This window comes from Oryctolagus cuniculus, chromosome X, assembly GCF_964237555.1.
Source record: "Oryctolagus cuniculus chromosome X, mOryCun1.1, whole genome shotgun sequence".
Classification (NCBI taxonomy): Eukaryota; Metazoa; Chordata; class Mammalia; order Lagomorpha; family Leporidae; genus Oryctolagus; species Oryctolagus cuniculus.
The window spans coordinates 73,920,958-73,935,063 of record NC_091453.1 but is presented as its reverse complement, the minus strand read 5'-3'; the positions used below and the strand labels follow the sequence as shown (position 1 = coordinate 73,935,063).

At 48.9% G+C, this 14,106-nt stretch overlaps 1 protein-coding gene across 1 annotated transcript in view; it reads right to left on the bottom strand.

Annotated features, from left to right (window-relative positions):
- Positions 1–11,959, bottom strand: part of KIAA1210 (KIAA1210 ortholog) — a 74,363-nt gene extending 62,404 nt beyond the window's left edge. The window contains exon 1 of the mRNA XM_008272926.4: positions 11,804–11,959. The gene's annotated coding sequence lies outside the window, so the exon portion shown is untranslated. The remainder of the gene's footprint in view (positions 1–11,803) is intronic.
- Between the last annotated feature and the right edge of the window lie 2,147 nt (positions 11,960–14,106).

Genomic DNA, 14,106 nt, shown 5'->3' with positions numbered 1-14,106 from the left:
GAAGTAGGTGGGATTATGGAGGTACGGGTGTCATAACATCATGTCTTTTTTCAGTGTTCCTGATTCTCTGATCCAGTACTTTCTTTTTTTTTATTTTTTTGACAGGCAGAGTGGACAGTGAGAGAGAGAAACAGAGAGAAAGGTCTTCCTTTGCCGTTGGTTCACCCTCCAATGGCCGCCGCGGCCGGCATGCTGCGGCCGGCGCACCGCGCTGATCCGATGGCAGGAGCCAGGTACTTATTCTGGTCTCCCATGGGGTGCAGGGCCCAAGTACTTGGGCCATCCTCCACTGCACTCCCTGGCCACAGCAGAGAGCTGGCCTGGAAGAGGGACAACCGGGACAGAATCCGGCGCCCCGACCGGGACTAGAACCCGGTGTGCCGGCACTGCAAGGCGGAGGATTAGCCTAGTGAGCCGCGGCGCCGGCCTCCAGTAGCTTCTGAGTCAATGTGCCTTTGTCACAGAGAAATCTGGCAAGTTGGTCTCCTGGGGCAGAAACATAACCTGGCTACAAAAGATTTGGGCTATGGAGTTGGGCAAATCTAGATTAGAATCCTGACTCTTGTTGATCACTAGTTGTGTGACTTTGGCCAAGACCCAAAACTGTTCAAACCTAATTTTTCTTGTCTGTTAAGTGAAGCTAAGTGTAGTACTTTTACTCTAGGCTACGTGTGAGGACTCACTCATTTAATAACTGTTTAATTGTGGGGAGCAACTCGGACTAGACTAAGTTACTGGAATTAAGACTTATTCTATGCATCTGCTCTCCCACAATATGGCGCTGGGAGAGGAGTAAACAACTTTTACACAGCTGCCTCCAGTTTGACCAGTAACCTGCAAGAGCTGATCCTGCTCCTGATTGGAGGAGAGCAACGTACTCGGCGTGTGGGTAGCAGAGTTGGGATTGGTGGAAGAAGACTATAAAGGAGGAGAGAGACACCATGCACCAGGAACATCTAAGGGGAACATCCAAATAACATCTGAGCAGCCTCCGAGAGAGCCGGCCGGCGGTGTGCCACTCCCCCGCGGAAGTGGGGAAAATGGCGGGGGGGGGCCCGCCCGGGGTGGGGCCTGCCCCTCCACGGAGGTGGAGGGACGGTAGCCAACCCGGGAAGAACCAGCAGCAAACCCGGGGAGGGCCGAGCAGACAAAAGAACAGCGCAGGGTCTTGTGTCGTTCCTCCGTGAAGAGGGGGAGCGACATTTAATGAGTACTGATTGTGTGCTAAGAAATACTCAGAGCAGTACTCAAAAAAGAAATAGGCCTTGCTCTCAGTTTGGTGAACTGACTCCTATAAAGCTCTTGGTATGAGATGTAACACAAAATAAGCACTTGATACATGTCATCTGTCTTCATTATTATTATTCCCCCTTCCATGGTGTTAATGAACTGTGCCCCCTGCTCTGTATCAGTTTCCCCAGAGCAGGGAAGTGAGACTCCTTGCAGTTACCCATACCCTCTGCAGCAGCCCCCTGCTGACCAGCACATCGATAAAATGGTTGTCTGCACTGAGGGCTGGGGCCCATGGCAAAGTCAACTGGATCCACCCTGTGTCATTGGCTCACTCACTGACATGGCTTGCATTTAAATTCCAGACACCCGGAAAACCCACTGTCCCAGAAAGCCTCCCTCTGAGCACACAGAGTGGGTGACTTCTTTGGGGGAACTGTTCAGACTAGTCTTTATGACATGGTCATGGCACAGCAAGGAGACTCCTCACTTACCGAGGGCAACCTACGTGTGGCTGCCATTTCCTGATTTAATCCTTATGACAACCCAAGAAGGTAGGAATCATCTCCATTTTACAGATGAGAAAACTGAGGCTCTGAAAAGCTAAGGCATTCACCCATGGCCGCATAGCCATCAAGTAGCATGGAAAGAATTCAAAACCATGCCTGACTCCAAAACCCCGTGTTCTTCCTACTATATCGCGCCAAAATATTGTAGTGTATTTGTGTGTCTCTCACCTCTAGACACTCTAGGCTGGGGTAGCTGAGCTCTCGGGCACTATGACAGCACACCGCAAGCTGTTGTGGGGTCCTCTTCTCTCACCTTGAGATAGATGCCTTGCTCCTTCACTTCAATCTTGGGATACAGGCTGGTCTTACACTACCAACCCCAAATGCCAAGCTTCAATGCACCCTTTAAAGTGCTGCCTGGGCTCGCCTTACCACGCTCTGGTCAGGCGGCCAACAGAACAAAACCCAACCTCGTGAGGAGCTCCCAGCTTCCTGCTGCTCTCCAGTACAGCTTTCCCAACTCAGACACTCTCATTGTGGATTGAAGACAATTCCTTCCAGGAAAGACTTTTTCTTTAAGATTTTATTTATTTCATTTGAGAGATAGAGTTACAGAGAGAGGTAGAGACAGAGAGAAAGGTCTTCCTTCCATTGGTTCACTCCCCAAATGGCTGCAATGGCTGGAGCTATACCAATCCAAAGCCAGAAGCTTCTTCTAGGTCTCCCATATGGGTGCAGGTCCCAGGCACTTGAGCCACCTTCTAACTGCTTTCCCAGGCCACAGCAGAGAGCTGGATTGGAAGAGGAGCAGCCGGGACTAGAACTGGCGCCCATACGGAATGCCAGCATCACATGTAGAGGTTTAACCTACTGCGCCATGGCGCCGGCCGCTCCACGAAAAACTTTTTTTTTTTTTTTTTTGACAGGCAGAGTGGACAGTGTGAGAGAGAGACAGAGAGAAAGGTCTTCCTTTTTGCCGTTGGTTCACCCTCCAATGGCCGCCGCTGCAGCCGGCGCACCGCGCTGATCCGATGGCAGGAGCCAGGATCCAGGTGCTTTTCCTGGTCTCCCATGGGGTGCAGGGCCCAAGCACCTGGGCCATCCTCCACTGCACCCCTGGCCATAGCAGAGAGCTGGCCTGGAAGAGGTGCAACCGGGACAGAATCCGGCGCCCTGACTGGGACTAGAACCCGGTGTGCCGGCGCCGCAAGGCGGAGGATTAGCCTATTGAGCCACGGCGCCGGCTCTCCACGAAAAACTTTTACACCAAATCTGGATGAAGGCACTGTTACATGCCAGCCTACAGCACAGCCTTTAAGATACTTTGTGCTGTGTATGCGCTTTCTGTTCTTCAAAGCCCTTCCACACCTCAACAGCTCTGCGACATTGAGAGCCAGGGAAATGACATTCGTGTTATTTGTATTATTCCCACTTTACAGATGACAGAACTGAGATCTAAAGAAGCACAGGGACATGCCTATAGTAATACTGTGAGAGTTGAGATTTTGGGGTCTGGCTTGGAAGTGGCCTTTATTTACTTATTTTTAAAGATTTATTTTATTTATTTGAAAGGCAGAGTTACCAGGGGTGGGGTGGGGGGAGTTCTTCCATCATCTGGTTCACTCCCCAAATGGGTGCAATGGCCAGGGCTTGGCCAGGCTGAAGCCAGGAGCCAGGAGCTTCTTCCAGGTCTCCCATGTGGGTGCGGGGGCCCAAGCACTTGGGCCATCCTCCACTGCTACCCCGGGTGCATTAGTAGGGAGCTGGATCAGAAGTGGAGCAGCCGCAATTCGAACTGGTGCCCACAAGGGATGCAGGCACCACAGGTGGAGGCTTCACCAAAGCACCAGCCCCTAGAAGTGGTATTTAAATGACGTGCCATGGGAGGTTGTGTTTTTTTTTAACTTTTATTTAATAGATATAAATTTCCAAAGTACAGTTTATGGATTACAATGGCTTCCCCCCATAACTTCCCTCCCATCTCCCGCTCCCTCTCCCATTCCATTCACATCAAGATTCATTTTCAATTACCTTTATATACAGAAGATCAATTTAGTATATACTAAGTAAAGATTTCAACAGACTGCACCCACACAGAAACACAAAGTGTAAAGTACTGTTTGAGTACTAGCTATAGCATTAATTCACATTGTACAACACATTAAGGACAGAGATCCTACACGAGGAGTAAGTGCACAGTGACTCCTGTTGTTGACTTAACAAATTGACACTCTTGTTTATGGTGTCAGTAATCACCCTAGGCTCTTTTCATGAGTTGCCAAGGCTATGGAAGCCTTTTGAGTTCGCCGACTCCAATCTTATTTAGACAAGGTCATAATCAAAGTGGAAGTTCTCTCCTCCCTTCAGAGAAAGGTAAGGAGGTTGTGTTTTAAGCCCTGGAAAAACTCATTTACATGATGATAATTACATGATGGTAATTACTATACTAATCATAAAATCTCTTGTAATAACTGCTGATATCCTCCAGTGCTTACTGTGCTGGACACCATGCAAGATGCTTCATTGCTCACATATTATTTCATATGATACTCACAATCCAGAAAGGTAGGTCCTCTTATTGCTTCCTGCTTGTAAGATAAGGAAACTGAGGTTTAGAAGACTTAGGTGGAATATTCAAGGCCATAAAGCTAGGAAGGCCCTTCCATGGCCACCAACCAAGGACTATGCTTCACCTGACTACTGTGCCTCTGAAATTGAGTCTAATACAGTAGCCACTAGCCACATGTGGCTATTTAACTTTAAATGCATTTAATGGAAATGAAATCATACAGTTTCTCAGTTACAGCAGTTATTGAGTCCTTGTAGACCAATGCCTACAAGGGCTCAATAGCCACAGGTGGCTGGTGGTTACTGTATCTGACACCACAGCAAGTTCTACTGGACAGTACTGGTGTACACACTAAGGTTTGTCCTCCTGGGACTTCTGCTTTGGTTGAAGGTTACTAATTTGAGGTGCAGTTTTTCAAGCTTGGCATTATTGACATTTGGAGCTTAGAAAATTCATTGTTAGGGAAGGGGTGTTTTCTGTGCATCCAGCGCTATTTAGCAGCATCCCTGGCTTCTGCCCACTAGATGTCAGTAGTACACCTTGTCCCCAGTTTTGACAACAAAAATGTCTCCGGCCATTGCCATATAGATATTTGAAGTAATCAAATGGCAGGTCTTTTGCCTAACTTAACGTGGATGTCTAAAAGCAACTCGCCTTGCTGAAACTCATTGCTTCTAGTGAACTATAAAGTACACAGCAATTTGTATTGAATGGGCAGTGTTGACAGCTATGCTTTTTAAGCAGCAGAATCAGAGTCAAGATGCCAACAGGGATGACTATAATGTACTGCACAATCAATTCCTCAAATATGCTATCCATTAACCATGACTATGAAATTTTGAAGGGAGGATAAGAAATAAATTGGTTTAAGAAGCTAAAAGAATATTAGGGGCCAGCGTTGTGGCATAAAGGGTTAAGATGGCACCTGCAATGCCAGAACCCATATGGGCAATGGTTTGAGACCTGGACTGTCCACATCCAAACCGGCTCCCTGTTAATGCACCTGGGAAAAGTATCAATTTCATTTCTATAGATTACTTTTTAGGTGTTCTATTAGTTATCGCAGATCAGGGAGAACATATGGTATCTGTCGTTCTTTGGACTATACCTCTGTGGCTTAATAGAGTGTTTTCTCTTTCAGTGAATACCCTGAGACGTGTGCTGGGTGTGGCCAGGGAGCTCTGTTCAGTGCTCCAGGGTGAAAGGAGTTTCCAACGTGACACTCAAGTTGGGCATGGTAAATCCCTCTTTTTTTTTTTTTAATCAGAGAGGAGGTTTGATCAGCTCTGTTGGCGTAGTCTCAGGCTCACCCCCTCTCCTCTAAGGAGACCAATGCCTGGGCACTAGCCCCAGTGGGTACAATATTCGTCCACACCGCCACAAGAACCACACAGTGGATCTGTGCAGTCCTCAGTGTGGGCATGGATTCCACAGCGATGACTCTCACCAGGGAATCTGGGAGCCCCAAGATTGTGGAGCCACCCACAGTGACTGCCCAAAGACCCAGCCATACCCTGCATCCTCATATACATAACAGCTGTGCCGGCTTGTGTCTGCATGCCCAGCAACCAGCCGAGAGAAGACGCCTGGGTCTGGCTGGGAGAACTGACAGGGGGCTGGGTGCTCGTGACTGTGGGAGTCTCATGTGCTGGGACTGTGAAAACACTGTGGCTGCATGGAGAAGACAGGCTTGGAGAGAAGTGCAACGTTCACGTCTAGAACCCCTGAAGTGGAAAGGGTGGATAAATGGGAAATCGGTTGTAACTTGCTCACTACTTTGCCTTGGACGGAATTCCCCTCAGCAGCAGCCCCACCTGGGGGCCACAGTGTCCCACAATACATGCTTGTGGCCCACTGCTCAGAGTATGAGCCTTCCTCGATCTGAGATGCCATGCTGGAAGTTGGAGTGTAGGCAGCCCATAAACAAGTCATAGACAAGTCAAGGTCAGTCTTGGCTTGTGGAATTCCTGGGATGAAAAAAGTCACATACTCTCATGTTGAAGGAGAATGATCAAAAAAGAACACTCTGCTAAAATTAACTATGTTATGACTGTGTTGCAGAAAGCCCGATAAGTTGTTTGCATGTGTTGTTAACTTCTGTGTTGCCTTGAGCTGCAGCTGGTTATGTATAAAATATTGCTGAGACTCTGGAATAAACGAGCCTTGATCAGCCTTGTTGTCTTGGCTCCATTCTCTGCGCCCTTGTCCCTCTTTTCATTCCCACTCCCTCCTTCAGGTTCCCTTTGACTGGTGCAGCTGGCCAGCACATTGGAGTAGCCAGGACTCTAATCCACAGAATTGGCGTTGGCTATGTGGTCAAAAGAGACTCACTTGAATCGAAAATGAATCTTGATGTGAATGGAAGGGGAGAGGGAGTGGGAAAGGGGAGGGTTGCGGGTGGGAGGGATGTTATGGGGGGCAAGACATTGTAACCCATAAGCTGTACTTTGGAAATTTATATTCATTAAATAAAAGTTAAAAAAAAAAAGAGACTCACTTAACACCTCTGGGGCCCGGTCTTCTCGCCCTTAAAATGACACCATGACAGAGCACTGCACGATTAAGAAAGCCCTTCTGCTTTTCCTTCGTCTCCCTCTGTATTTGTTCCATATGGTGTCCCACGATTCAGGACTACTGCTGTTCACCCCCTCCTTCCACTAAGCATATCCACTGATCCCTTGGTAATTCTGTTACCTGATATTCTATGTCTATGAAAATAATAACAGAATTGACAAATAGTTATTATGAGAAAGGGCTCCATCCAGAATAACCATTCTGAATTTAAACACTAAAGCTGGTACCCTGGCAACTCATTTGGTTAGAGCAAAATGCCAGCAAAGCTCTTGGCTTGTAGCCAAGGATCCCATATGGTGACTCGAAACATATCCATTTCCACCACTGGTAAAATATCTCAAACATCTTAAACTAATTTTTAAAAGATTTTATTTATTTATTTGACAGGCAGAACTACAGAGAGGGAGAGGGAGAGACAGAGAGAGAGGTCTTCCACCCACTGGTTCACTCCTCAAATAGCCATAACAGCCAGAGCTGGGCTGATCCAAAGCCAGGAGTCAGGAGCTCCTTCCAGGTCTCCCATGTGGTGCAGGGGTCCTGAGCACTTGGGCCATCTTCTACTGCCTTCCCAAGCCATAATCAGAGAGCTGGATCGGAAGAGGAGCAGCTGGGTTATGAATTAGCACCCATATGGGATGCCAGCACCACAAGTGGAGGCTTGGCCTACTACACAACAGCCCTGGCCCCTTCAACTCACTGTGTGTGTGTGTGTGTGTGTGTGTGTGTGTAAAAAGTCTAGGATGGAGCTGGCGCTGCGGCTCACTAGGCTAATCCGCCTGCGGCGCCGGCACCCCAGGTTCTAGTCCCGGTTGTGGCACCGGATTCTGTCCCAGTCACTCCTCTTCCAGTCCAGCTCTCTGCTGTGGCCCGGGAGGGCAGTGGAGCATGGCCCAAGTGCTTGGGCCCTGCACCCGCGTGGGAGACCAGGAGGAAGTACCTGGCTCCTGGCTTCGGATCGGCACAGCGCGCTGGCCGCAGCGACCACTTGGGGGGTGAACCAACGGAAAAAGGAAGACCTTTCTCTCTCTCACTAATTCTGCCTGTCAAAAAAAAAAAGTCTAGGATGGAATTGTGAGCTGGAGAGCAGACTGTGAATTAACCCTGTGTTTCCAGTCAAAACTAACTTTCAAGATTTACTGGTGATCCTTGAAACAGTGTAACCCTGTGATGTGGCCTAATTGTGACTCTAGGCAAACTCCTTGCAGAGAGGTGGTGGTGATGAGGGTGCAGGCATGCCCAGGGGTTACAGAGGGAGCAGTCAATATCTGAGCAGCTCAATTTCTCCCCAGGTCTTCCTCTAGCACTACCCTTGGAACCTGCAACAAAGCTCAGAGTAGAGGGCTCTTGAGTATCCTCCCTCTGCTAGCTCGAAAGTGCTCCCGCCCACCTCTGCATTCTCTTCTAGTGTGCTCATGCCCTCACACCCCACTTCCTGCAACCTGCTGTCTAACTGGGCTGGCTACCCATGAAGAAGGTCAGATTCTCAAGTGCATCATGGTTCAGGCAGGGCCATGTCAATACATATTTGTGCCCGGCACCTCGCTTGCTTGGCTCCAGGAAGGGAATGGAAAAGTTTCTCCCAGAGGGCTCAGGACAAAGCCAGCTACACAGTAGGTTGGCACCATTTTCTAGCATTTGTTGCATCTCCTATAACTTTTTAGGTTCTGTAAGGGACTCCATGCTACTTATTTGTAGAGGCCTTGGCTCCTTAATTTCCTCAAATGCTTTCTTATCATTGCTCCTGCTCCTTCAGCCCAGATTCAATAAACCAACACATGCACTCAGGCCAAGCCTTCTTCCCCTCTGACCACAAGAGGAGAATCTTTGGTCTAGTGAGTCTCCCCTTTCCACCCTCAACTCAGGCTTCCTCGGGTCCCCTCTTTGGAAATCAGCCATTAGGGTGAAGGGGTCCTGAGAAAGACCCTGTGCTCGTTTGCAAGTAGGAGAATCTAACGTAAGCTAGCACTGAGCCACAGGGAGGGCGGGCTTGCAAACTCAGCTGGGAACAATACCATGGTCATCATCACCTCCCACCATAATGGCTATCACCACTCTCATGCTCCCACAGCACTCACTGTAACCTCTTTGTCAGCTGGTGCTACCATGAGTCACACTATCATTTCTGCAACAACCATCCAAGGTCATAGACTGAGGGCGCAACAGTGAGGTAAGAGTCCTAGAGATAGAAGTTTAAAACAGTTGCCAAGGACACTTCAAAATGGGGATCAGCAGCATTTTAAGAATCTAGGCTCACTCACCATCAAATGCTATGGTACTAATATTGAGAAAGGAGCAGCCAGTCTACTTTTTTAAGATTTATTTATTTGAGAGGCAGAATTACAAAGAGAAAGATCTTCCATCTGCTGATTCATTCCCCAAATGGCCACGATAGCCAGGGCTGGGCCACACCGAAGCCGGGAGCCAGGAGCCAGGAGCCAGGATCTTCCACACAGGTGCAGGGGGCCAAGTACTTGGACCATCTTCCACTGCCTTCCCAGGTACATTAGCAAGGAGCTGGATCAGAAGTGGAGCAGCCAGGATTCGAGCCAGAGCCCATATGAGATGCCGGTGCTGCAGGCGCAGGCCTAGCTACTATGCCACAGCGCAGCCCTGTCCGTCTACTTGTCTACAGTTTACATCTCCAGGCCTAAACCACCTCCCTTTAGCATCCCAGAGGGGAGTACCACTAAAAGCCACATGGACTGCCACTTTGCGTCTGCAGGTCAGAGGCCACCAGTGTTTGTCAACACATTGTTCACCACAAAGGGAGTGAACTGGAGGGTCAGGTGAATCCATACAACCCTCAGCGATTGGAGACCTGCAATGAGTGAGGTGAATGTCTGGGTATAATTCCAGGCTGCAACAGCTGAGGGAAGGGTGTCTGCTTCATGAATGAAAGTGGAAAACAATCACGTACACTTGCGTACTCACTAATTAATTGTATGACTAAATCCATTTCACTTAGTATCTTCAATATTTTAATATCTTGGCACTGCTTCAAACCAGAGCCCAATATGCATCCAATATGCGCATACAATATCCAAAAGCAACGCTGTGGACATAGTAAGCATGTACTACTTGGGGATAACACCCTATCATGTAACTAGGAGACTGCATAGCATGCCACCTGGAATAAAAAACACAGGACATCTGGCGATGTGGCTCAATGGGTTAACACCCTGGCCTGAAGCGCCAGCATCTCATAAGGGTGCTTGTTTCGAGACCCGGCTGCTCCACTTCCGATCCAGCTCTCTGCTATGGCCTAGGAGAGCGGTAGAGGATAGCCCAAGTCCTTGGGCCCCTGCACCTGCGTGGGAGACCCAGAGGAAGCTCCTGGCCCCCCCCCGGTTCTGATTGGCGCAGTTCCGGCCATTGCGGCCATCTGGGGAGTGAACCATCGGATGGAAGACCGACCCCTCTCTCTGCCTCTCCTCTTTCTGTGTAACTCTGACTCTCAAATAAATAAATCTTTCCAAAAAAATCACACAGGACATATAAAGTGATTTTCTTTACACATCCGAGTTCCCCTTCTCTTTCCACCTCTAATTCTTCCTCTTTCTTCTCACCAGCTTTGTGCTCTAGGGCCCCTCCCTTATCTCTCACTCCAAGGCCACTCATTTTCAGGCTGACTGCTGTCTGATGCAGTGTAACTGAAGTGTAATTGAAGCACATTACTTACTGGAATTATTGCTGTGCATGTTATTTTAATAGTATTAGTAGTCAGTAACCTTAGCCTAGTGAAGTTCAGGTTTGTGGGATGCCTGATTAGTCTTTGACATTTTTATTTGTTTTCACTTATTTGAGAAGCAGAGACATAGGTCTCCCATCTGCTGGTTCACTCCTTAAATGCCTGAAACACCTAGGAGTGGGCCAGGCCAAACAGGGACCTGGCCAGTCAATCCGGGTCTGCAACCTGGAGTAGTAAGTAATAGGGACCCAACCACCTGAGCCATCCACCACCTGCTGCCTCCTAGGGTGCCCACTAGCAGGAAGCTGGAATCAGGGCAAAGCCAGGACTCGAACCCGGGCACTCTAACATGAGATTCAGGTGTCCCAACCAGGTTGGTGTCTTAACCACTAGACCAAACACCCATGACATGCTTTAAGGCAACCCTGGCTAGGTTTCTTGTAAGTTAGAGCTTTATGCCCACTCCTCCCCACCCCCCGCCAACCCCATCTCTCTTCCTAACGGTCTGTTAAAACACCCTCCTCCTGCAGTTCTCCCTTCTCAGATTTTTCAGCCATTTCTTACAATACTTCAGCAAAGCCACGATTGCAGGGGTGCCCCAAAGTATGCTTGCACCAGAAGATGGGGATCATGATGCCCATGATGACAGAAAACCTCGAGAATAACTAAGTATTTGCACATGGGTCACAGCTTGGCCAAGTTTCCCCTTCCAGGGCTTCCTTCTGCAGGTTGCATGTAAATGAGTCGACAACTACAACAGCCTTGGGGATATGCTCACCTTTCCTGCCTGGCCCATCACTCCCCTGGCCTGTGGTGGGAAGGAGAGCAAGCCTAAAAGGCAGAGAAGCCCCTGGGGGTCCAACTGCCCGCACAGCCCTAAGCAAAATTAACCCATTTGTCCCCAGAGCCCAGCGAGTCCTAGAAGCTGGGCCATGGGAGACCCCGCTTCTGCGCTTTTCCCGCACACATACTCACACACCCACGCAAGCTTTCCTGGGAGCTTTCAGTCCTCACCGGGCGGATACACGGGAGCACAACACCGCGAGTTCGAACCCCAGAGGCGGCGCGCTGCCCGTGGCGCACCCCTAGATCACTCCTCGCTGCCCCCTTAAGCTGCAAGGTTTTTGCCAGGGCGCATAGAGGCGCCCTCCCAGCCGGCCGGTGCTCTGACATTGTCGACCCCGTGGTGTACCCGCCACTTATCTTTAAGACAAGCATAGTCAGCCAAGGTACCTGCGAGGCCGCCGCCGGCCACTTATGCGCCTTGTCCGCTGGGGTGCACAGGAGCCGGTGCTGTGGAAATGCCCTTGGCCACCACCAAGGCTCCTCGCGCTCCAAGCGCCAGCATGCACGCAGCCCCAGACCCGCGGGTGGAGGCAAATAAATCAGTCAGATAAAGTTTCTTCTCCTAGACCTCCCTCTGTGTTTTTGAACTAGGTCCAAAAAGGGCTGAGCTTGTCCCTTACACAGTTAGAAACTGTAGAATCTGTTAACGCCCCCTTTTTCTTGTGCCTCCAACTTCCCCCGGACCACAGTGTCCTGGGTGCAAAATACCAAACGCTCTTTCTCAGCTTCTCCAGCCCCGCAGGGCTAATGACGGTGAGGAATAATTTGGAGAGAAAACCTTAAAGAAAAAAGTAGAGGCTTTTATCAGGGGCGGGAAGAACATTAACTGCTTTGGGAAGGAAATACGAGTCTTTTTCTAGCATTTTACATTGTGCGGCCGGAAGCAAATAGGAACGGAGAGGAAAAGAGAGAGGTAATGGGGAGAAGAGGGAATTTCACTGCTAAAGCTGCAAGCACTCCCACCGTGATCTGAATGCTGCGTCCCACCCATCTAAAGTGTTCTTGTCCAATCCTACGGAAAACAATTACTCCCTCAACAAATCTGGGGTCACAAGCCAAAAAGTAAGAATACCCTTAACGTTGTGACATGTGTCAAAACTGAGATGAAAGTCCCGACCACAGAATGTGTTTACGTGATGGGCCTCAGTTCCAACAAGGCTCACATGAAACGGATTGAGATATATGCTGAGCGCATTGTGTCTAGAGAAAACCAAAAGAACTGAGCAGAAGGAGCAAAAGTGTGACCTAATGCCAGCCACCTGGAAGACCCAGGAAGACATCTTCCCCAGTGTCAGTTCCACAAAATGGTATGCCTGCCTTGCCATCTGAGACACATGATATTTTGATTTTTGAAGTGTTTAGTGAGAGTGTGAGAAGCAAAATAAATGCACATGCAGGTTTTCAGCTTTTTAAAATGACTTTGAGGGGGCCGGCCCCATGGCAGGTAAAGCCGCCACCTGCAGTGCTGGCATCCCATATGGGCGCCGGTTCAAGACTGGCTGCTCCACTTCTGATCCAGCTCTCTGCTATGGCCTGGGAAAGCAGTGGAAGATGGTCCAAGTCCTTGGGCCCCTCCACCTGCATGGGAAGACCTGGAGGAAGCTCCTGGCTCCTGGGTTTGGATCCTGTTGCAGCCAGTTGGGAAGTTAACCAGCAGATGGAAGTCCTCTCTCTCTCTCTCTGCCTCTCCTCTCTCTGTGTAACTCTGACTTTCAAATAAATAAATAAATCTTTTTTTAAAAATAAAAAATAAAATGGCTTTGAGGGATAACTGTTGATAAAGATCAAGAGCTCTCCTGTGTATGCATGGGGGTGGGGGTGGGGCATTAAACACTGCCCAGCTGAGCCTAATCTACAGTTTTCTAAATTGGGCTTCTCCAAACAAGAAGAAATGCAGGCTGGAGGCTCTTCAGGGGATTTTGGCCAGTTGGGTAGCAGAAAGAGGGCTTGCTGTCTACTTCAGTCTGGAATAGGTAACATCCTGCTTCGGAAATTTTGTTGAGTGATTGGACTGAGGTCTCTGAAGCAGGACAGTGCATGGGACTGTCTCTTCTTTATAAAATTTAATGTATTTATTTGTTGGAAAGGCAGAGAGTGAGCAAGAGCGAGAGCCTTCCCATCTGCTGGTCATTTCCCAATTGCCCACAACAGCTGGTATTGTTTTGGCCAGGCCAAAGCCAGGAGCCTGGGACTCAAGTAGCAGGCATCCAAGTACACAAGTCACCATCTGCTGTTTCCCAGGATGCACATTAACAGGGAACTGGAGCTGGAAGTAGAACCAGGACCTGAACCCAGGCACTTTGACAGGAGATGTGGGCCTCCCAGACAGTGTCTTAATTGCTAGGTTAATGCTCACCCTGGAGACCCCGTCTCCTTAACCTTGGGGAAGGTGACCATAACTGAGCGAATATTAGATTCATGTTGTAGATTCGGAATCTTGACTGGCGACTAGAATTTCTACCTAGAATTCCTTTTAAGCTAGATTTTGTGATTAGTTGATTAGTTCTCTATTATTCATAGGGTCATGTTGATTTTCTGCAATTATGCTTTTACTCAAATAACTTCTGGAGTACCTATCCCAGTTGAATGTCAGTGAGTGGTTAAGGAAGACTTATTCTGATGTTGGCCCAAGAAGACACTAATTAGCAAAACAAGTGTATGTCATTCCCGGCCCACTCAAATAGAACCCA